This window comes from Thermobia domestica, chromosome 6, assembly GCF_964235325.1.
Source record: "Thermobia domestica chromosome 6, izTheDome1.hap1.1, whole genome shotgun sequence".
NCBI lineage: Eukaryota > Metazoa > Arthropoda > Insecta > Zygentoma > Lepismatidae > Thermobia > Thermobia domestica.
This window is the reverse complement of record NC_137459.1, coordinates 250,670,710-250,693,143: the sequence shown is the minus strand read 5'-3', so window position 1 is coordinate 250,693,143 and position 22,434 is coordinate 250,670,710. Positions and strand designations below refer to the sequence as shown.

The following is a 22,434-nucleotide window of genomic DNA, read 5'->3' as shown; positions in this document are numbered from 1 at the left end:
CTAAATATTTAAATGTAGTTACTCATTCGAATGTTTTATCTTCTATTATAAGATTTGTTCCATTTGTCTACACTCCTTAAAAGTCTTAATAAGGGCTCTTTCTGTGTTGTGCCTATTATGATTTATGTTTGGAAATCAAAAGAATCAAAATCTCAAACATTTAAGCAATTTAATCTAAACTGCTTTTGGATTTTGAAAAATAAATAAAATGTGCATATCTCGTGCTACACTACTTATTGGTAATTTATAAATATTTATTTGAATTGCAAGTGTCAAACTTACTTACTTGTCAGTTTCGTGATCAAGTTCAAAACGTGAAAAATCTTCATAAAAATATAAAATAGGTCAATAATCTCCGAAATTTGAATCTTTGGCAATTTCTTACCCATGAAAGGGAACAAAATAGATTCCTGATAGTTGGATCTAGGGAAGGGACCTAATAGTTGGAAATAAACTGCTCGATTAATTTGAGTACGAATGAGTGTATTTTGGTTTGTTTGATTAGAAGTTTAACATCCCTTTCAACAGCGAGCCTATATGAGACGTGGACTTAAAGCTCAACGTGGGTTCCAAATCACAGGTGGGAATCGAATCCGGGCTTCCCACGCCAAAGGAACGTACACTAACTGTTTATCCACGAGGGAGCCTGAAATTTGATTCTAGATTAATATTCTGTTTCTATAGCTAACAGGACAAATTTGGAAATTGTTTATCAAAAGAGTCGGAATTTTCAAATATCAATATACTAAACAATCCATATTTATTTGTATGTTTCATGGATATAGTTATTCAAGGACATCGCCATGTAGATATTGAATACAGTAACTATCTACATTGAAAACTCATTCCTAGCTTACATTGTATTCTCTTGCAAAGTGGATTTTAACGATTCGTGTTGTTTAATGATTGATAACTGTTCCAATGCACTTACAAAATATCACCTATAATGATGTTTTCTCCAAACCACATACTTAATAAAGAAAACAATAGACGCTGCACTAAAAAGACTGAAAATTTGTAATTGAAGTGGCACGTGTCTTAGTGTTCACGTATGTATTATCTCAATAAAACATACTAAGAGATGTGCTGCAATGAGCTAACATCAAAGATCACTTGCAGGTGCATTGTTCGCAATGGCAAACAGGTCACATAATGAATTGAATGACAAGTACCACTAAATGTAATTAGGATGTTACTAGATAACGGAGCAGCTCTTGCTTTTTTACGTTTCAGTGTCAAGCTTGTTGGGAAAGTGCTAGCTTGTTCATTGTCACGAGCGGGAATGTGTATATTGATCGTAACTCTGATTTCATTCCTAGTCTTTAAATGTTACATAAGCTAAATATCGTTACGACTTTATTTATTTCTATTCCCGTACCCGATAAACACGTGCAGAAGACTTGTTTTCTTCGGAAACTAGTATTAATATTACAGAAAAAATCCAAATCAGACACTCTACTTTGAAGTCTCGAACAATTTAGCACTTGTCTATCAAAGTATGTGATAGCTCATGCAGCTCATGTTTGCTTGTTCGCATTAGCACTTTCAGAAACCTGCCTGTCCCCTCTCGAAACAATAGGCAAAATTTATAACAATTCTTGGGCGAAGATCCTGTTTCTATTCCCGGACACCCGAAATTGTGACGGGCATCATCGTGTCCCTGAGTTTTCTAAGAATTATCCCGTTTCCTCCCACATTCTCATTCCTATATTTATTCTATAATCGTTCAATTTCATGAACTATCCGTCTCTTTTAGCGTAAAGAGCATAATCGTGGGACAAATAGCTAAGAATTCTTTTTCATTATTATTATTATTATTATTATTATTATTATTATTATTATTATTATTATTATTATTATTATAAGAAGAAGAAGAAGAAGAAGAAGAACTGCACTATGAATGTATATTAAAGCATATACGAAGAACGTGGTCGCAAAATATTAAAGTCGGAAAGCGCTTCGAAAGGATATTTTGCAAAAGAAGAGAAGTGTCCTATGGTGAAATGTTGTGCACAGCTATTATTTCATGTTTTGATAATCTGTATTTCCATGCATTTATTAATCATGAACATATATTGTACAGGCATGCGAAATATATAAGTGTCGGGGTACTAGACAAAATAAATTATTGCAACCATACGCATATCAACATTTAAAACTCACAAATCACACCACATGCAAATTTAAAATTGAAACATGAGAAAAAAAAATAGATCATGCGCGCCGACTACGTGGATTCTACGGGGCTCCAGCACCCATACAAGTAATCTTGTGGGTGCGGCGCACTCACAAGGTTTTCAATTTGATAGAAACAAGATAAAATAAATATTTCTCACTTGCCATAATCAAATAATAATAATAATAATAATAATAATAATAATAATAATAATAATAATAATAATAATATGCAATTAAAAACTGAGATGGAAGTTAAAATTTATAACCTCTAAAAATAATTGCTTGTTTCAAATTTGTTTGTGCAAATGCAACCAAGCAACACACTTCCCCCTTCCCTTCCTTGCCTGTCTCTAGCCTAGTCAAAAGCATCCCCGCAATAAAAAAATGGAACTATATTATGAATAGACTCAAGCATAGCCCTTTATGACAGTGCTCATGAAATATTGTAATTAAAAGGAAATCAACCAAAAATATCGAGACTCCCCTGAAAACATATAACACCCCCCGCCATTGATATGCACCTACATAAATTTTGAAAAGTCGGAACCGTTGTATTATATTACATTGTATGTTTCAACTCAGTGATACGTTCGCCTAGTCTATTCCAGGTAAGACACGTTTATTAGAAATTGTATTCACAGGTTTCCAGCACGTATAATGAGAAGGGAGAGCTATCCATAACACTCACTACCGCGTCACAGTGATGCATGTGTTGCACTGCATGCTGGAATAGTGCAATATCATATTATGTTGGTTGCTTCATCACCTTACAAAGGTTCAACAATGAATATGTTAAGCTCTTGTAATCATAGAGAAGGTCTCAATTGTGTTTGTATAGAGAAAGTCTCAATTGTGAAGTACTGGTGTCGAATTGTACCTCCCCATAACTGTTAATCTGTTTCCGAAGTTGAAACAGCGTGCATGGATATAAAGAATGTAGTAGCCCCTGACACAAAGACGAATGCGAGCATCCAGAAATGTTGTAACCGTAAACGCTTGCAATTTCGAACGGTGCTTCGTTGAATAGCTACATTCTAACAAGGACGTGTATAAGAAACCACGGTAGGGTGTCTTGTTCTGATACAAAGTACGTAAGTTCTTTCAGTCCTTTCTGGTGGTGAATCGATGCTGGACGGAAAGGAAGTTAGCCACAAACATAGGACGAGCGCGCGTCACAGTGATGCATGTGTTGCACTGCATGCTGGAATAGTGCAATATCATATTATGTTGGTTGCTTCATCACCTTACAGAGGTTCAACAATGAATATGTTAAGCTCTTGTAATCATTGCCATGGACAAAATCTCTGTGAAGTCGAGCGAGCCACAATTGAAACGACTCTCCAATAAATAGCACAATCTTTCGATCCCTAGGCCTAAAACTCTGCGCCAAGAACCTGAAAATCCGGAAATGTGTGTTGGTAGTGGAGTGTGATGTGGACTGTAACATGCTCTGTCATATGAGTCTTGTAGTGCAGACAGTGAGTGCTGCGTACTACCGCTTGTTCTTAGAACATAATCTTCGCCCTGCCTGGTGGGGAAAACAGCGGCAGTTCAAAAGACGTTCGACCATTATTCTTCATGACAACGCTCGCAATCTCAATTCCGTTCGTGGTCACAATGCACAAGTTACTCCAACGTAAAAATTCCAAAGATTTGACGTTCTTTAAAATCCCCACCTTTCTCAGATGTCATCTCTGTGGCTTCCCCAACTAAAGGAAGGGGATGTTTGGGCAGATACAAAATATCTATCGTGTCCATATCTGCAGATAGCAGCTACATGAAGCTTATTTGTTCTATAACATTATGATTTAAAAACTAATTTTAACATAAAAATTGTAAATTGATAGTTTGTAGTTTTGTAAATCCTGTGATATGGTATCGGTCAGATACAAGTTAACATTTGAGCGGCTGAGACAAACACAATGGTAAACACTACTTCCGGTGAAATGAGTTATTGAGAATTGGAATGGAATGGGATTGAACAATAAAACAGTATGTAGGTAGTTTAATTTCGGAAATGTACTTAGAGATGACAAGGAAAGTTTGCTATGAGTCATTGCGTTGAATGGCATAGGAATATTGAACCTTCTTTCCCAGTTTACTCGAAAATTAGAAAATGTAACATACCACTATGTTTCCCCGAGCCGCTCATATAATATTTTACTATTTCATATTATCTTTCTCCGTAAAATCTACTCTTTGTGTTGTTATTGAAAATATACTTTTGAGGTTTTATTTATTTATTTATTTTAGTATTCAAGTTTGATATATTATTGATGCTTTACCAAGGAAGTGATACATTGATGAAACATCCATTTAGGAACCACATCCTTATATTTCGAATATTTTTGAAACATGAGATTTTACACTTACTTCCATAGCGTTGTTGAATTTTTTGAAGCCAAGTTAAATTTATATTTAAAAACAAATAAACAAACAAAACATGCATTATGGAAATCGGAGGAAAAAATGATGCAGCGAGAATTGAATACAGACTGTGGGTTTAAAATGAACTCTGAATTAAAACAGAAAATCACACTATCTGTTAAATGAACCTCAAATGATATTTTCTCTACTTTACACTCTCCTCCTTAGCGTATGTAAAGAATTTTCATTCGTCTCAGCGTGTTGAAGGAAGGTACACACTTCAATGAGTGAACCATGTTACTTGCTCCCACACAAGATTCCAGAATATCTTCGCCCACTCATTGTGTGAGAGTTAATTGACTCTAGTAGTAAGTACACTGTCTCAAGTACATTTCAGACTTATTTTGTAAACACAATAAATTTTTTATTGGCTTATGGCCTGTGTTAACACATAACTCTATACTTCTAAGAAAGTATTTCGGTAGCTTGCATTTATCTGTAATAATATTTTAACTCAAACTCTGCAGAAAGAGAAATCGGACTTAAAATATTGGTTTCATGGATTAGCTTATATACAATGTAGAATACTAGTTTCTCATGCAATATACATAATAAAAATGGGTATTTTATAGTGTTCATTTCCACGTAATTAGTAAACATTTTCTTAAAATTGTAAGCATGCCATTTATATAAATCTACTGTTAAATCATATCGATTAATAATAATTTATTCTCAATTCTGCCCCACAAACTTTTAATTCCTTTATAATATTGATGTATTATTGTAATATAGATGATTATACGGCTTGATACTCGAAATATAAGAGTTTCTCAGTAGTAATATGGTAAGCATCACACCATTAATGAAAGAGAACCAAACTAGATTCCCAGATGGAAGCTCATATGGTTTAGATCCTACGCGAAATTGTAGGTCGGCCTTCATATTGCTTCGGTGATAAAAATGTAGAATTAACTCCCAATCAATCAATATATAAATAACTCTCAAAGCTTTGAAAGTACTTGACATCTAATACTATTTAAATAAATCTTCTTAAGCTTAAGTAGGGCCTAAGTAATTCCTACAACTCGTAATTTTATATCAGGTTTTTGAAATAAACTAAAATGTTTGTAAAAATTCATCTTATTGCTTAAACAAGCAAGGGAAGGATCATCCCAGTTCATAACAATCTCATAACTCCTTGGTATTATAATCAGATGTTCAGCATCTTGTTTATATTCTCCGCTACCAAGAAACTTACAGCGTAATGTATATGGAAAGATTTCTTCTCCGAAAATGATTGGCATCAATATCCCACAAACAAGTGGAAATAAGTATAGGTAACAACACCAAAACAAGTCTTGACACAGAAAGTGTAGGACCTTAAATTAATAAACAAGTATTTCTAAGTTTCCTGTTAAAGTAAAAGAGCTGTCTGCCTACAAGGTAAATGAAAATTCTTGACAGATATGATGAGCATAGACTATGGAAAACTTTGGTTATGACAGAATACATTGTTCTAAGAAGCTTCTGTTTGCAGGCAATTGGTTACCTTTCCATTTTAGATTTTTAGGAATGATATCTTAATATCTGCGTTTAGAATCTGACTACCGTGGGACGGCCTCAACATGTTATACAGGATATTCAAAAACACTCAGTACTTTCTTTATATTAAGCATAAACATCCCAAAAGTTACACGAGCAGGAAACAATGTCAGATGCGGATGTCTTAAATGCGAACGCAGGTATTATACTTGTAATCTGTTGCTTATAATCAGTGTTGGCGATAACGACTTCCTAGATCCCTCGATCAAGACTTCCATTAAGCAATTAATTTAATACTGTACTCATCAGGGAATATTAGGCTGCAGAGGAGCTGAAGCCAGTTTGGCTGCCACTGCTTATACCAACAGTCAAAGCAAAAAAAAAAAAAAAAGCGTCTCAGTGATTACTAGGAATGCTTCCCAACTGTAAAATGGGTTTTGCATATTCTTAAAACAAATTTAGATAGCCTCTCCGAAGGTGTAATTAATTCCAAATTTTAACTGCTAATAGTTATAAATAACGATGTTATGGCACAAAAAAGATTTGAGAAAAGTGAATTCATACAATGATACAATCAAGATAAATTCAAATAACTTCAAATGTATGTAAGCAATCTATAAGCAATTTCAGTAAAATTATGGACAGTATAAAGGCTATCGAAAGGTTTTGTCAAAAATACCGTAACTAATGCAGTGTTCCCAACTTGGTATGCGCTTTCTTTTATTTTTAAATGACACCACATCACATTGTAAGATATACAAAATGACTGCATAATGACGAACAAAAAGATATATAATATGTAGCAGCGTTTTAAACTTTGAGAGTTATTTTAGAAGATAAATTGCTACTGCTTTGATCCATAAATTACAAAATTCACGAACACAAGTAACGTCTTTTGACAAAAATAATTCCTAAGAGGACTATTCTAACCTCAAGTATAAAATTACGTGCACTGAGTCAATAGTGTTGTCAGAATAAAACTTTTTTTTCAATACTTTTGTAAGGAATATTCCGAACGGAATAGTTTCCAAACTAACGTAACACATTTCTCATCTCAAAATATTTCAAGTATAAAAACAGTAGAATATAGGAGTGCAAACCAAATAGTAATCATCAAAGAATCAGATCAGGGAGAGAGAGTGACGTGAAAATCACTAAAATGAACATCATTTATCAGTTCTCGCCGTGGTCTGGTGATTAGTGTACTAAATCTCCACACGCCATGCTAGGGTTCAAATCTTCACTTGAACAATTCAATTTTACTTTTACATCCGGTTTTTTGTTCCGGAAAAGCACTGCACGACAGTAGAAAAGTTCGTACTTATGCGAGATATTGTCAAATACTACCACGAAACAATTGATATTAAAGTAATAGCTTTACTGTATCATATATATGTAAGATTTGAAGCAAAGTTAAAAAAACAAAAACAAAATGTCTTCTCACAGTAACAATAATACACTAGAGTGTTCAGAAGCACCGGAAGATTCATTGTAAATTAAAGTAACAATCTTCCTTTGCCTTGATACACTTTATATGGAACTTCTTTAAAGGAACGTATCGGGAATGCTTTTCAAGGTGCATTTGATGTCGCATTAAAAGCCACATGTAATAGCTGTGTGGTAGCAGAAAAACTCTCATGAAGTTTCAATTTTTGTATATACATATTGTTGTCTATTGGTAGGTTTTGTTTCAAAAGTCTTCATTCCACTACATACATCATGCCTCAAGAAGGAGATACTTTTGTCCTTTCTCTTGATACAGGAATGGGAAAAAGTATTTTGTAATTCAAATACCAATATGCATTGGTTATTCTTTCGGATGTGATAAGATTTATGATATGAAATTGAGTCTTTAAATTACTTATTTCCAAAGTTACAATGTGTCCGAATATTCCAGTTGGATTCTTTAGATACTCAGGGTGATTAGATTACGGTGAATAAGAATATGTGTATAATATGTAACAATGTTGCAAACTTTAAAAGTAATTTGAAAAGAGACATTGACCTAGCCTTTATCGTAATGGAACGGATCTGAATTCTTTAGAGAGTCACTGAAACATAATTTCATACTCTGGTAACAGTGATCCATCAGTTGACATATTTTCCTATTTGAAGTTAAGACGACCCTCTTAAGAACTACTTTACTTGGAAACCACTGGTGCAAATCCCGGGGGATGAGGGGGACATGTCCCTTCCAGTCTTGGAACTGAGGGGGACTGCCCCCCATAATCCGATTTGAAATGTGTTTTTGGGGAGAAATTTGATGAGTTTTTGTCTGATTGCCACAAAGAAACGTGATATGAAATTGATGTCCCCCAGAATAAGCCTCAAATCTGCCCGCCTCCCAACGTTGAAGACAACTCTGCTCCTCTGTTCCTCCACAACACTGTTTTTCAACTTCATGAATATTTTGGACATCGCAAAAAATAAATAAAAAATTTAAAAAAATAAAATAAAAAAATAAAAAAATAAAAATAAAAGATTATGGGAACGTTCTTACCCGTCCCCCCAATGTTAAAGACAGATTTGCGCCACTGTCGGAAACTATCATTCTTTCTAATATATGGAACACGGCTGTAGGAATAAATGTCAAGCAAAACCGTTACTTATATAACAAGATAACAAAGCCATTACTTTGAGAATATTTGTTTGATGTTAGTATTTGACGATGTTTCGAATATGTATAAAGTATTCTTCTATCCTACAATGTTTTCTCTTGGGTGAAAAAGCAAACGTAAAAGAAAAAAAAATAGTGGGAGTAGGTAAGACTAAAATCCTAGTCAACCACGTGGAAAGTCAGTACACTAACCACCAGACCATGGCGAGGATTGGTGAAAAATGTACATTTTAGTAGTTTTCAAGTCATTGTCTCTCTCTACACTGATTCTTTGATGATTTGATTTGTTCACTATTATACTCTACGGTTTTTGTACTTGCAATATTTTGAGACGAAAAATATGTTATATTAGTACGAAAACCTTTTAGTTCGGAATATCCTTTATAAGTGTATTGAAAAATAAGTTCTTATTCTGACAACACTTTTGAGTCAGTATAGCCTATATATTTTTGTACTTGAGGTTAGAATAGTACTCCTTGTAACTATTTTCGTCGGAAACTATTACTTGTTTTGTGTATTTTGAAATCTATAAATCGAAGTTGTAGCAATCCATCTTCTCTAACAACTCTTAAAGTTTACAACACTGCTGTGTATTATACATACATCTTTTATTCACCATTATGTAGTAATTTTATATACCTAATAACAAAACATAGTCTCATTTGATAGTAAAATCGTGCATAACAAATTGGTAACACTGCATTAGCTACAGTATTGACGATAGTGTCTTTTGATAGCCTCTGTACTGTGTATAATGTTACTAACATTTCTGATAGATTGCTTAAACACGTTTACAGTTAGTTGAATTTAAATCTTAAGATTTTACCATTGTGTGGGTTTGATTTCCCCAAATCTTTATTGTGCCATAACTTCGTTATTTATGCCTATTAGCAGCTAAAACTTTGGAATAAATTACACAATTGTAGGAGCTATCTAAATATGCTTTTAAGAATATGCAAAGCCCATTTTACAATTGCGAAGCATTCCTGGTTAATATATAACATATTAAGAAAACTATAATTTCCCTTGTTTGATGATTTTCATCCATCAATAAAGTATTGTTTCTATAAAAAAAGAAGAAGAAGAAGGAAAAACTATCCACTTTAAGGTGCCGTCAAATACCTATGTTAATGTAAAGGATCATGGAATATTGTAACTGAAATAAATCACGATTCATTAATTGAATTGAAAACAACTTGAATCTGAAACAGAACAATGTATTATGAATGAATCACACGTGTTATCATCTTTTTGACACGAACATTTTATTCATTTTGTTCTTTAGATACTTCATATGCACTTGTGCATTCTTTATAGGTGCGTTTCTTCTCTTACAACTGCTGCGACACATGACAAACATGTTTATAAATATGCACTTATTTTTAAGTATACAATTGAACACTGTATTCTAATTAGCATTAGAATTAGTGAATATGTGAGCACTGTTACCCAGAGAGAATGTTGATCCTCAGGAGAAAAAAAATACAAGAGAACCACTTCCTAGTTACCTGTTTGTAATTTTACGTACTAATGATAACTTCTAAATGTACCAAAAGCATGCATATATATAACTAAACTAACTCTATTGCCTATGGAACCCGGAGGTTCAATGCCGCGTTCACAAAAGCTCTCCACTGACTTCTATCCTTAGCTAACTCCAGTTTCTATCTTGTATTCCAATCTCTGCGAGATCCATCTTAATATTGTCCTCCCATCTGCGCCTAGGTCTTCCTAATGGTCGTTTTTCGATTGGTCTTCCAGTCAAGACTTTGAAAGCGTTTCTACTTTCTTCCATTCTAGCTACATGACCCGCCCACCTAAGCCTCCTAGACTTGACGATCCTAACAATGTTGGGTAAACCATATAAATTATGTAGTTCCTCGTTATGAAGTTTCCGCCATTCCCCATTCCCGTTCCTCTTGGGTCCGAATATTCGTCTCAGGATCTTGTTCTCAAATACTTTCAGTCTATGTTCTTCCCTCAGAGTAGGTGACCATGTTTCGCTGTCATACAGAACAATAGGCATGATTATCGTTTTTTTTATATTTTAAGCTTCAAATTCCTCGACAGGAGATTTTGAACCGAATAGTAACACGAATTCCCTGCTTTTAGTCGACATTTAATTTCTTCGTGAGTATGGATATATATATATATATATATATATATATATATATATATATATATATATATATATATATATATATATATATATATATATATATAGATAGATAGATAGATAGATAGATAGATATAGCGTTGTCAATTCAATGTCACCGAAAGTCATGAGAATAATAAGGAGCATATAGCGGATTGAATCAACAGCGGAGAATGTACTCACAAGGTGCTGACAACATATCCCCAAATTTCAATTCTCTGGGTGGGATCTCATTCTGTATTAGTCTTCGCAAAATTTGGAGACAGCAACGCAAAATATAGGTTTACATTAAGAAGATTTTAAGATTCCAAACAGGGAAATTTGCGTTGCTCACATAATATCGCTAAATCAGTATGTGATTTTCTGATATCGTAAACTAAAATGTAGATTTTGTGTTGCGTACACGTAAATCCTTGAAGAGTAAGAGACAAGTCGGTAAAATTTATGTCAAAGAGATGAGAATTATATACGAGAACTATCTAGCTAGTAACTCACGTTCTGGAATAAAAGAAGACAAATAAAAGTAGATTATTTTTATTATACTGTATAAATTTTGAAACAACCTCTTGCATTGTTTTTCGACATAGTCACTGTACAAGTTTAGGTACTTATCATAGTGATGAACAAGCTTACAAAATCCATTGCCATACATATATACAGGATGTTTGAAAACAATACAAATAACGTTTGGCAGGTGATTCCTGTTATCAAGATAAAACAAAATGTATAGACCAACCTGGGTGCACAAATGTTTCCTTTCGAATTTATAGGCTGCCGAAAACTTGAAAGAAAAAATGAACTTTAGAGGTTCATGGCTCCAAAACTATAGGACCTACCGTAGTCGGGTCAAGACTTCACTTGGGAACTAATATGTACTCTTTCCAAAAAATACATGTTTCAGAATATTAAGGTCCTCACGCACCAATTTTTATGGAGGGAGCTTAGCTACTGGCATATAAACTGAAGTACTCACCAACTACCTCTATAAAAATTGTTGCGGAAGTACCGTAGGATTCTAAAACTTGGATATTTGGATAGGGAAGATACCAATTCTTCAGTGAAGTCTTAACCCGACTACGGTAGGTTCCATAGTTTAGGAGCTATGGACCTTCAAAGTTCATTTTTTCCTGATTTCTGCAGCCTATAACTCCGAAAGGAAGCATTTGTGCACCTAAGTTGGTCTATACTTTTTGTCTTATCTTGGTGTCAGGAATCACCTCCCAAACATTTTCGGTGTTCTTTTGAAATACCCTGTATATATAATGCCTGTTACTTCGACCACTTTTGCACGCCAACCTGAAGGTTTGCGTTTCATCACACTGCTGCTAGACATGTCTTCATGTGGAGAAACAAGTGGTGGTCACTTGTTGCGAGGTCTGGGCTATATGACTGATGGTCGAAAACTTCGTTATAACAGTGGGCTCTCCAGTTGGATTCGATCTTGAATAATTTGAACAAAAGTGTTTTCTATTTAAAACTGAAATGAAAACAATGGTAGAAACTATGGTTAAATTGAACTTTTGAACCACCTGTTTGGATAAATCAAAGTAATACAGTAAATTTGTTTGTGTGTGTGGGAAGATTGCAAACGAAAGAATACAGTTTCAACTGATTTTCAGTTATGCATAGGCAGTCATAGGAAAAAATGATACCAAAACACAATATATCTGATGAGGAGGAGGGATATAAAGACGAAATCGGTGATGAAGTAATGAAACAATATATGCCAACCTCATCTGAAACTTAAGAAGTGGTTGAAAATTTTAAGATGTATTGAATGTGAACAAATGTAATTAATAACGCATTTCACGAAATAAATGAAATTACATATTTTGTTGATGGTGTAAAAGCAATCAAATCAAACCAAACGAAGATCACGAACTTCTTTAAGTGAGAACAAGTAATTAAGATACGGGTATATGTTGTATTATGTATTTTACTAGTTCTGTGTATGCGGTACTGTACTTAAGTATGATTTTTATGCTAGTATCGTATTACTTATTATAAATTATTTTGTAATATGCTCTTTTAAAGCAAAAGTCTACTGCATATTATTTGTCTTTTTGTAGGACACAGTTTTGTTCACTTGATTTTATGTAATTAACAATGGATATTTTTGAATAATTCCAATTTTGGATAATTTAAGTTTTTTTTCTTGTCAACTTGAACTTCGAATTAAAAAGTCGCATTAAATACTCCCTTTTTGCAACATAATAAAAGTTTATGAAAAATTGTGACTCACTTCTCTCTGTACCATACGCGTTTCAATGAAAGTGTAACTAGGAAAAAGAAACGCAATGTCACCCCTTTCTAACACTCACTCCTCATCCTCCATCCCTTCGGCATTAAATCTCCTTATCTTCATTGAAAGTAAACAAATGAGTGAAATAAATATCGAAGAGCAACTCCTTCGTAGAAAGTAAACGAATATATGACATAAATAACAGGGTTTTGCCGTCCATGTCAATTTCGTGGCGAGGTGACATGCACGGGAGACCCTCGCTGCTGTCTCTCTGCTTTCGACGAAATAAAGAAATGGGAGAAATAAATAATTTAACGCTTTTTATCGTCCTGTTTCCATGCCTTCGTTGATTTTTTTAAAAGTAAAAGAAATAGCAGAGAAATACCCCTTTGAAAATGAAGGAATGAGTAAAATAGGTAACTAATAGCAGCGCGTTGACCCTATCAATGTCTGGGCAACTCCAAAACAAATGAACATTGGAGAATAACATCCCTGGCGTTGCCCCTTTGAAAATAAATAGAAAAGAGTTAAATAAGTAAAGAAGGCAATGCGTTGCTGCTATCAGTCTTCAGGCAACACCAAGTAAAATGGATAACAAAGAACAACACCTTTGGTAGAAATTAAAGTAATGGATGAATTAAATAACGATGAATAACCCTTTGATATTGCCCCTGTTGATTTCCAAACTAAATGATATGGCCCTTCTATGACTGTACTCGCGCTTAAATGTCACCGGGAATGTTACTTATCATATGAGCGATCCCAAAAACTATGGATTCGACACTAATATCTGTCGTTTTCGCTTATTTTTGCATGTAATCCCTTTCCACGCACCCTCGCAGGAGTGCTAGGGGCGTATTGGCTAAATTACGGTTAAAGTGTCATCACGAGTGCCAACGATCAACTCAAAGACCCCAAAACCATGAGCTCGACACCAATATCGCTTGTTTTCGATTGTTTTTACTCTCTCCCCCTTTCACTTTCCTTGAAGTGGAGGTATGTGTTACCTCCACAGCATTTTTATACGGATTGTAAGTTACATTGTTCTACGTTTGCTTGGAATTGCTTCAGGTGTTCAGAGTTATGCTGTAACATACACACGTGCATACATTTTTATATAGATAGATGACCCCATCCTCTTCTTAAAACGCAAATTTTTAGAAACGCTGGGACATGAGTTAGTTTATTTCTAATGAGGAGTTTGTATACCAAGCTTCATCTTCCTTATTTGACTGGTTCCTGAGATACTCAATTTTTCGCATAAATCGTTTAACCACGCTACACCATTAGGATGTTTTTTTTATTATTATTTGAGATTTTAATATCGCTGAGATGATATAAATTTAATATTGTATGATCCTTAAGAGACCAACGTTAATTATCATGTCAAGTATCATTTCAGTTGGTTCAGTAGTTATTACATGTTGCTACAAGACAGAAACTCACATTCACTTCTATATTATATAAAATAAGAAGTCATGAATAAATGAGTGATTGATTGACTGATCAGCGCCCACTGCAGAACGCTTAAGCTAGAAACTTGATATATTGACATTGTATGGGATTAGTGACGTAAGATAAGGAAGATTTCTGGACACTCGATTAGGAAGGAAGGATAGAAGTGGCAATTATTGTAGTAAAATGCTTCGATATCCGAATTTCTGAAAGAAAAGGTGAAATTTGGTATATGGAATTAAGTTAGGCTAGGAATATTTAAATCTCATTGAGCAAATAGTGCTCGTCTCATTTCTTTGGTAACGTAGGGCTTCATTATGCATGTTAATCTTCGCAAAATATGCGGATTTCAATTCAACGTATACTATACGTTGAGAGCTTTTAGGAGTAAATCTCTTAAACATTTTGAGAAGGATAGATGATTACAAAATGCAAAATTTCCGTTCTGACGTAATATTGCAAAGTCAGTATGTGGTTTTGTATACTGTAAACTAAAACACAGATTTTGCGTTGCGGTTTATACAAATCGATATCAAATAAGGCTTGTGGTCGCCTTAACCTTTTCGAGAATTCGTACGAAGGAGTTTATTTTTAGTTTAGTGTCATAAATATAGTGATCATATTTCAATTATTATTATTATTAGCATACAGGGAGGACTGTTCCAGTTCTATACTTCGTTCACTCATCCAAATATCCAAATAAATTTGTATTTCAAAGAGAAACATAGGTCTTTTTCATAATTTCCGCTTCCTTCACATTATCCTAAATGCATATTATGCCTACCTGACTTCATATACTATTCATGTACTAAAAATTTGCTCTACTTGTACTCCTTGGTTTATTCATAAATATTCCACAGGTTTAAATGATAAGATTTCGTAAAGAATACTCTATATTACTTACAACTACTAAGGAGCGATCATTCAGTGATGGAATGCTCTCCTCTGTGCTAGAGCTTCTTGCTTCAATTCCAGCCCAAGTGAACTTGTGGTGGACTTAGTCGTATCTGTAGTTTTCTTTGAGGTTCTCCCGTTTCCTCCCACGTTATCATTCTATTTTTCATTACATTCCATTTCATTATTTATCCGTTTCCTCTAGTCTACATTATATAATCGTGGGACGTAAATTTAAAGATTTCATTTCATTTTGTTACAGCTATTAGAAAAAGAAAAGAAATACGATTCATTTATCTACAATCTTGTTGGATATTACGGTGTCAATCCGTCATTTAGGTAATGATGAACAACATTGTCTTCTGTACTCATTGATTCGTCCCGGGATAGTTGCCTTTTCCAGTTCAGTCCAGTCTTCTGACTATTGAAAATAGCCTGATAGATGTTCTTCGATGTATTTTAACAATGAACCTCGGTAAAACCGCATGAGAGTGTACTGAAAATGATATAAAGACGAATCTCTTTTACAATTTTATATGGGCTTTGCATAATATGCCAACCCGTTTTTCTTTTCTTTTCTTTTTTTAATGCTGTAATTTTCCTTTAAGACGTTAGAGTTCTAGAAAGAGCAGCTTTATTTCGTTGTCGAGATGAAGAGCTGAACAAATGATCTCTTCTGTGACAGGTGAACAAGAATCCCCTGGAAAATATGTACTCACGAGCGAACCTTCAATCAATAGGCACCAGTATATTTTCTCTAGCCAAGAAGAAAGAGTTCCTGGCCTCTTCCTGAACATCTCGGGCAAAAATTCAATTCACAAGTTCGACCTTTCTTTGTGCAGATAACTTCTATTTCCCGAGATTTGCCTTATTCTTTTTTTTTAACTACAACAATGGCAACAAATCAAACACTGTAAAAGGAAATCTAATTTCCGTCTCCTTGGTTCTTCCACCTTGCAAACAAGGTAGTTGCTCATGTTTTCTCATGTTAGGCCTCCTAACGTCCTGTATGGTTTCTAAGCAAAGGATACACGAGCTCTCAACACATTCCATTAGCTTTGCAAACCGAAATTGTTTTACCAGTCATCGAAAGCTTACAGTAAATAGAGTGAATTATCATCCTTATAATATCATTTTATTAAACATTTATCACTTTATACGCACAACTATTTAATAACCTGTACTGAAGGCATAAAATAAAAGAATTATATAGAAACAAATATATAAATTGCAATGTAGTTTATTGAATAACTGTTTCTGAATTGGATGGAGAAATGGGTAAACTGGTTGTCTTGTATTCGAGAGAGCCTGACCTCGCGCTCCGTCGATATCACATTAGATGTCAGTCTTATTCATTCTCTAATACTGTAGCTGTCGATAGCGATGACTTTGGGGGTGATCTGGTTAAGGAATTAGACTCGGAGCTACGAAATAACCTCTGAGGTCACATCTCGAATCGAGCTCAATGTAGATTACTAGTACGGATTCGCACAAAACGAAGCATGTCCCCAACGTCGTCTCGCTTTGAAAACAAGACGAGATTCGAGTCGAGACGTACTTTGTAGAATTCGAGATGGGACTAAACAAGAGGTAGTCTCGTTTCAATTGACTGAAAAGAAAAAAAGCAACTTTAGTCCAAATTTCAAAGTTATTGCAAAAGATTCATATACTCAGAAAGAGGTATCTGTCTTGGAACCATCACTAGCATTTATTAATTTAAAGAGTAGAAAATGCCTGAACCTAACAAGTGAGCATAAATCAGGCTTTATTAATTATGTAAAAATAGTTGGTGCGGAAAACATGTAAATGTTATTATTACTATTATTAAAATATGATAAGGAATACACTTAATGAAATCTTGTGTACGCCATTATGATCGTATATAATATGTATATATACAGGGTGTCGCAGGAGGGTGGGAATGACAATACTTTGGGAAATGGTAATATAGTGATTCTACGCAAGAAAATCCATAGGAACGTTGGTAGATTTTGAAGGATTACTGAGATATGAACAGACATAAAAATGTCTCAACAAAATCAATACACTTCATGTTTTGGAAGTAAATAATTTATTGCAGTAGGTAGGAGCTACGTAGTAGCTAGTAGGTAATCCATCACATTCCCTAACAGGTACTGAAAAGTAGTTTTTAAGCTCATACCCATTAAAATGATTGTCAATTAGGAATATTCTACACAGAGTTCTCAAGTTTGACAATTGATGGCAGCACACGTGACACAGTTACTTACCGAAACGTAATGTTTGGATGCAATTGAAAAGACGAAGATAGATTAGTTGGGACATTGACTGAAAAGGAACTGTATCATAGAGGATGTGATTGAGGGTATTGAGGCGGGAGATGGAGAGGGAAGGAGGCTACAGCTGATGGACGATATCAAAACAGAAAAATAGTTCGTGAAGACAAAAAAAAAATAAGACCGTGGTGCATGGAAGCTTCTCAGTTACGGCGAGTGACCTGCCTGCTAATAATGGCAGAACACTTATGATGATGATGATGATGATGATGATGATGATGGTGATGTCCAATTTTGGAGATACCCATACCAATGTAGATAGATGCATATAAATAATGTTATTAGAGCTGTTTGTGTCTACAAGATTATTTATAGCGTAGGTAGTTCAGAAAAATACAGTCTTATTTTTAGAATTCTGGATATCTATATCGTTTGGAAAGACCTGTTTTCTTATTAACATGTGAAATTAAGCTTCAAAATATGAATCTTCTTTGGTGAATTGAGATATTTATCTCAAATCCAGGAGAATATTTCATTTTTATTTATTTATTTTATTTTATTTTATTATTATTATTTTTTTATTTTTTTATTTTTTTTACGGTTGCGAAAGTACAGACTTTTAAAAAGAGATAGTCTAGTTAATTTCCTTTTTTGCACGCAGTGTGTGTTTTGTAGCATAGGGTTTTACATTATTAATTACTTGATGCAGAAACGTCTCTATTAAAAGAAAAATCAAAATAGTGAAATATTGACTGGTCCAAAAATCGTCAAAAATGTGATTTTAATACTTTCTAAAATGGCACGTTAAATTAAAGTTAAATTAAAACTATAGTTAACTTCAACAACTATGCCTATAGCGTAGTAAAGGAGACGGATAATTAGTGAAAGGGAATTATTATGAAGAAGTTGGTGAAATGAGAATATGTGAGAAAACGGGAGTACCTATAGATAATCCACAAACATGATGTTGTCTACCATCAACTTGCATGACCTGGCATTGAATCAAATACTCTTCGCACCAGAAATAGCGTTCCATAATTGAGTCACCGTGCTTCTAACATGTTTAATTCTTTCCACAATTGGGGGCCGTGGTGGCTCAGTGGTAGAGTGTTCACCTCTGGTTCTTGGGGTCCCGGGTTCGATCCCAGCCCCCACCAAGTGTACTTTGTGGTGGACAAACACCGTGTGCGTGGGTTTCCTCGGGGTTCTCCCGTTTCCTCCCACTTTCTTCATTTCACCATTTCATTCATTACTCATCATCACCGTCTCCTTTAGCCTAACCGCCATAACCGTGGGATGTAAAACTCAAAGATTTCTTTCCACAATTGCTAGCAGGGTAATCGGAAGAGTAGTTATGATTGAAACAAAATATGCATCACAAAATATACAATTGTAATTTCTTGATTATTTTGTTATATGAAGTCATTTAAACTCACTTTTCCCTCTTAATTCTGCTTTTTAAAATTGTATCCACTACGGATCGTATGCTTATTTTAATCACTGTAAACGTTCCTCTCTTAACAAACTCCGAGTATGAAGTCTTACCAAGTCCAGTACAAGTAGTTTACCATCAATCCATTATTGAGTTATTAAGAGAATTGAATCATATCTTTGTAGTTCCCATGGCCAATTGTTGAATTGCTTTCTAAAATACTATAGATCACATTAATATGTTAGATTCTTCAGTAAATTTACAATTGTACAGTCAGGTACTGATCGGTCATGACATTTTATATCATTTATTTATTGTTATCCATAAAGGTATTGACTTAGTTCCTTACTTATCTGTTCTTAATTTATTTTCACTTATACCTTAAGCTCTAATCAAACCAAAGCAAAATAATAATAATAATAATAATAATAATAATAATAATAATAATAATAATAATAATAATAATAATAATAATAATAATAATAATAATAATAAAACTGCTATAACGGAGGAACCAAAAGAGGGAGAAAAACGAAACTTTGCACCAAACAGCTATAAGGAGGGAGACATCTTTGCATGTATTAATCAAACACACAAGAAACAGTGTTGCCAACCAATATAAAGTTATATTTTTCAAATGGCCCTACGCCAGCTTATTAATTATTTCAAATCAACATTTTAAATGCAAACACAAACTACCACATTTGTTATTCAGTGTTGCAAATTAAGGATGTTGTATATATTCCACAAACATCCAAAGTTTGGAATCCTCTTACACACATACAGCTCAACGAAGATGGACAGGATAATATACATCGAAAGTACCTTAGCGTTGGACACCATGGCCATGGTATGAATTCTTTGGAATGAATAGGAACGAGATTACCAGGGCTCAAAAATTTGATTTTTTTAAGTGATTTATTACAAAAGATGCTAATTTAAATGTCGTATCTAGTTACTTGTGTGGTTTGTAATGCATATGCAAATTATTTTGCCGTTTACAATACTTCGATATCTCAAACTGTTCCGGAGATATGATAAACATTGCTGAAGTTTGCAACACTGCTTAAATAATGTAATTACGAGAACTTGTAATTGCATCCAGTAAACGCTGTTGCTGTAAAGCTATAAAAGAGAAAGAAAAATAACAACCATTTCAAACATTTTCCACAAATACGCCATTTTCAGCAGTGTTGCGAATTTCATCAATATTTATCACATCTTCGGAAAGGTTCGAGATATCGAAGTGCTTTAAACGGCAAAATAATTTGTACGTCGATTGCAAATCGTACAAGTAACTAGATATGATACTTGTCTAAGCATTTTTTTTTAAATAAACCATTTTAAAAAATTCAAATTTTCAAGCCCTTGAAACTTCGTTTCTGTTCACTCAAAACAAGTCATACCATCACCATGATATTCAAAGCTAAGGTACTATTGATGTCTATTATACTGTCCATTTCCGTTGTGCTGTATGTGTGTTAGAGGCTTCCAAACTTTGGATGTTTGTGATACTATAATATTTTTAGTTTGCAACACTAAATAATGAATGTGGTATTTTAAGTTTTCGTTTGACATGTTGACTTGAAATATGTAATAATCTGACGTACTGCCATTTGAAGAAAACATAGCTTTATATTGGGTTGACAACACTGTTTGTTAGGTGTTTCTAGTTAACACATACAAAGATGTCCCCCTCCTTATAGTTGCTTGGTGTAAAGTTTCGTTTTTCTCCCTCTTTTGGCTTCTCCGTTATAGCGGATGGTCAACATAAATTGTCCACCTCGTATATACAATCACTCTCAGAAAGCAGAAAGATGCTATGCGCCAGTTTCCTTCATTTCCAACTAAGTGCCTATCCTGACTACCCATTTCTTATTTAATGTTGTGCAGAAAGGAGACAAGTGGCAGGAGACAATATGAAAGGTCTGGAGTGAAAACTAAATTCTAGAAGAAAGAAATAATCGGAATTAACTAGTGTTTCATTCATTTCTTATGCTCTCCTGAGAAATTTGCATTTTGGCGCTTAGCACCTTTCTGCTTTCTGGGGGCGAATATATATTCGGGTGAAGCGAAAAAATCAGATTTTCTGGTATCGAATTCTAATAAGGCTCAAAAGTTGCGTATTTGCGTGCTAATCAATAGAAAAATAAAGCAAATAATCCCACTTTGGATCTTCAGTTCGCGCAGACGGCTTAAAATTAAAAAAAAAAATAAATAAACAATGAGAAAAATACCAAAATTTACCTTTACGCAAGAAATATACAGATTACTATTTATTTCTATAGCGTCCAAGTACTTTATTTTAGTTGTGTGAGGTCATGTTTGTTAATAATTCGTTAATCTGAGTGATTTTGTACATTTTATTTTCATAATGATTTAGCAGCTCTTCGCCTATTTCTCAACGTTTTTTTTTCCCTCGAAATGGCCCAGAACTGAGCACAAGGGGGTTGCTGCAATTCGAGTTCCACCCACACCCTATCCAACCATCCTATCAATTAGGATGTGCTAAATTATGTTGATTTAGTCAAGGATTGGATTTGTTGTTGTCTTAAATTCAGATTTTTGAAAATCAAATTTTGGTATTGTGAGTCTTGAGAGCAAAGTTCCTCTAATGTAGCCATCTCACTTTTCTTGTCCGCGCACTTTGCAACAAGTTTGACCCAACTTTCAACTTCTGAACAAGGCATGGAAAATTTAAGAAGTAAAACTCATAAGTAGATTTGTCATGAATAAGTGATAAAATAGTTTCTGTTGTCAAGCTTTCGAGTACTGGAGAGGGCGACAGCTTGCATTTTCTCCAATCTATCAGCTCACTGTAGCATGTGGCATTCAAATTTATTGAAGATGCTATAAATTTTTAACAGAGCAATTCAGACAGGTCAGTGTGCTCCAGATGTGGCTAGAAGTGATCTTGAACCTCTGAGTTACTTCAGTCGGCTGAGATGTGCAAACCGGGTCTTACGTTAGTGTGTTTCTCAAACAAATCTTACAAACGAACTCAAAGCTTGTAAACTACATTATAAAAACATATGCTCCTGCCTGGTTTGACATAGAGAGATATCAGTCAGTGAAATATTTACCTAAACATATTTTGAAGGTAGTTCAAACAATTATTTGCCAAATAAAATTAAAAGAATAATCGACCCTATGATTGAGAGAAACGTGTCCTTCTGTCATCCAGAGAACATATTGTTGGTTATGACAGTGGATGAGAGACAACACGTACGGGTTGCAGAAGAGTGTTAGAGGCAAGAAATCAAAATCCGAAAGGGAAATCTGTTAAAACTTTTATGA

At 34.2% G+C, this 22,434-nt stretch overlaps 1 protein-coding gene across 5 annotated transcripts in view; it reads left to right on the top strand.

Moving 5' to 3' along the window:
* LOC145688474 (uncharacterized) overlaps nt 1-22,434 on the top strand; it is a 306,168-nt gene that overhangs the window by 138,099 nt on the left and 145,635 nt on the right. The window lies entirely within an intron of this gene.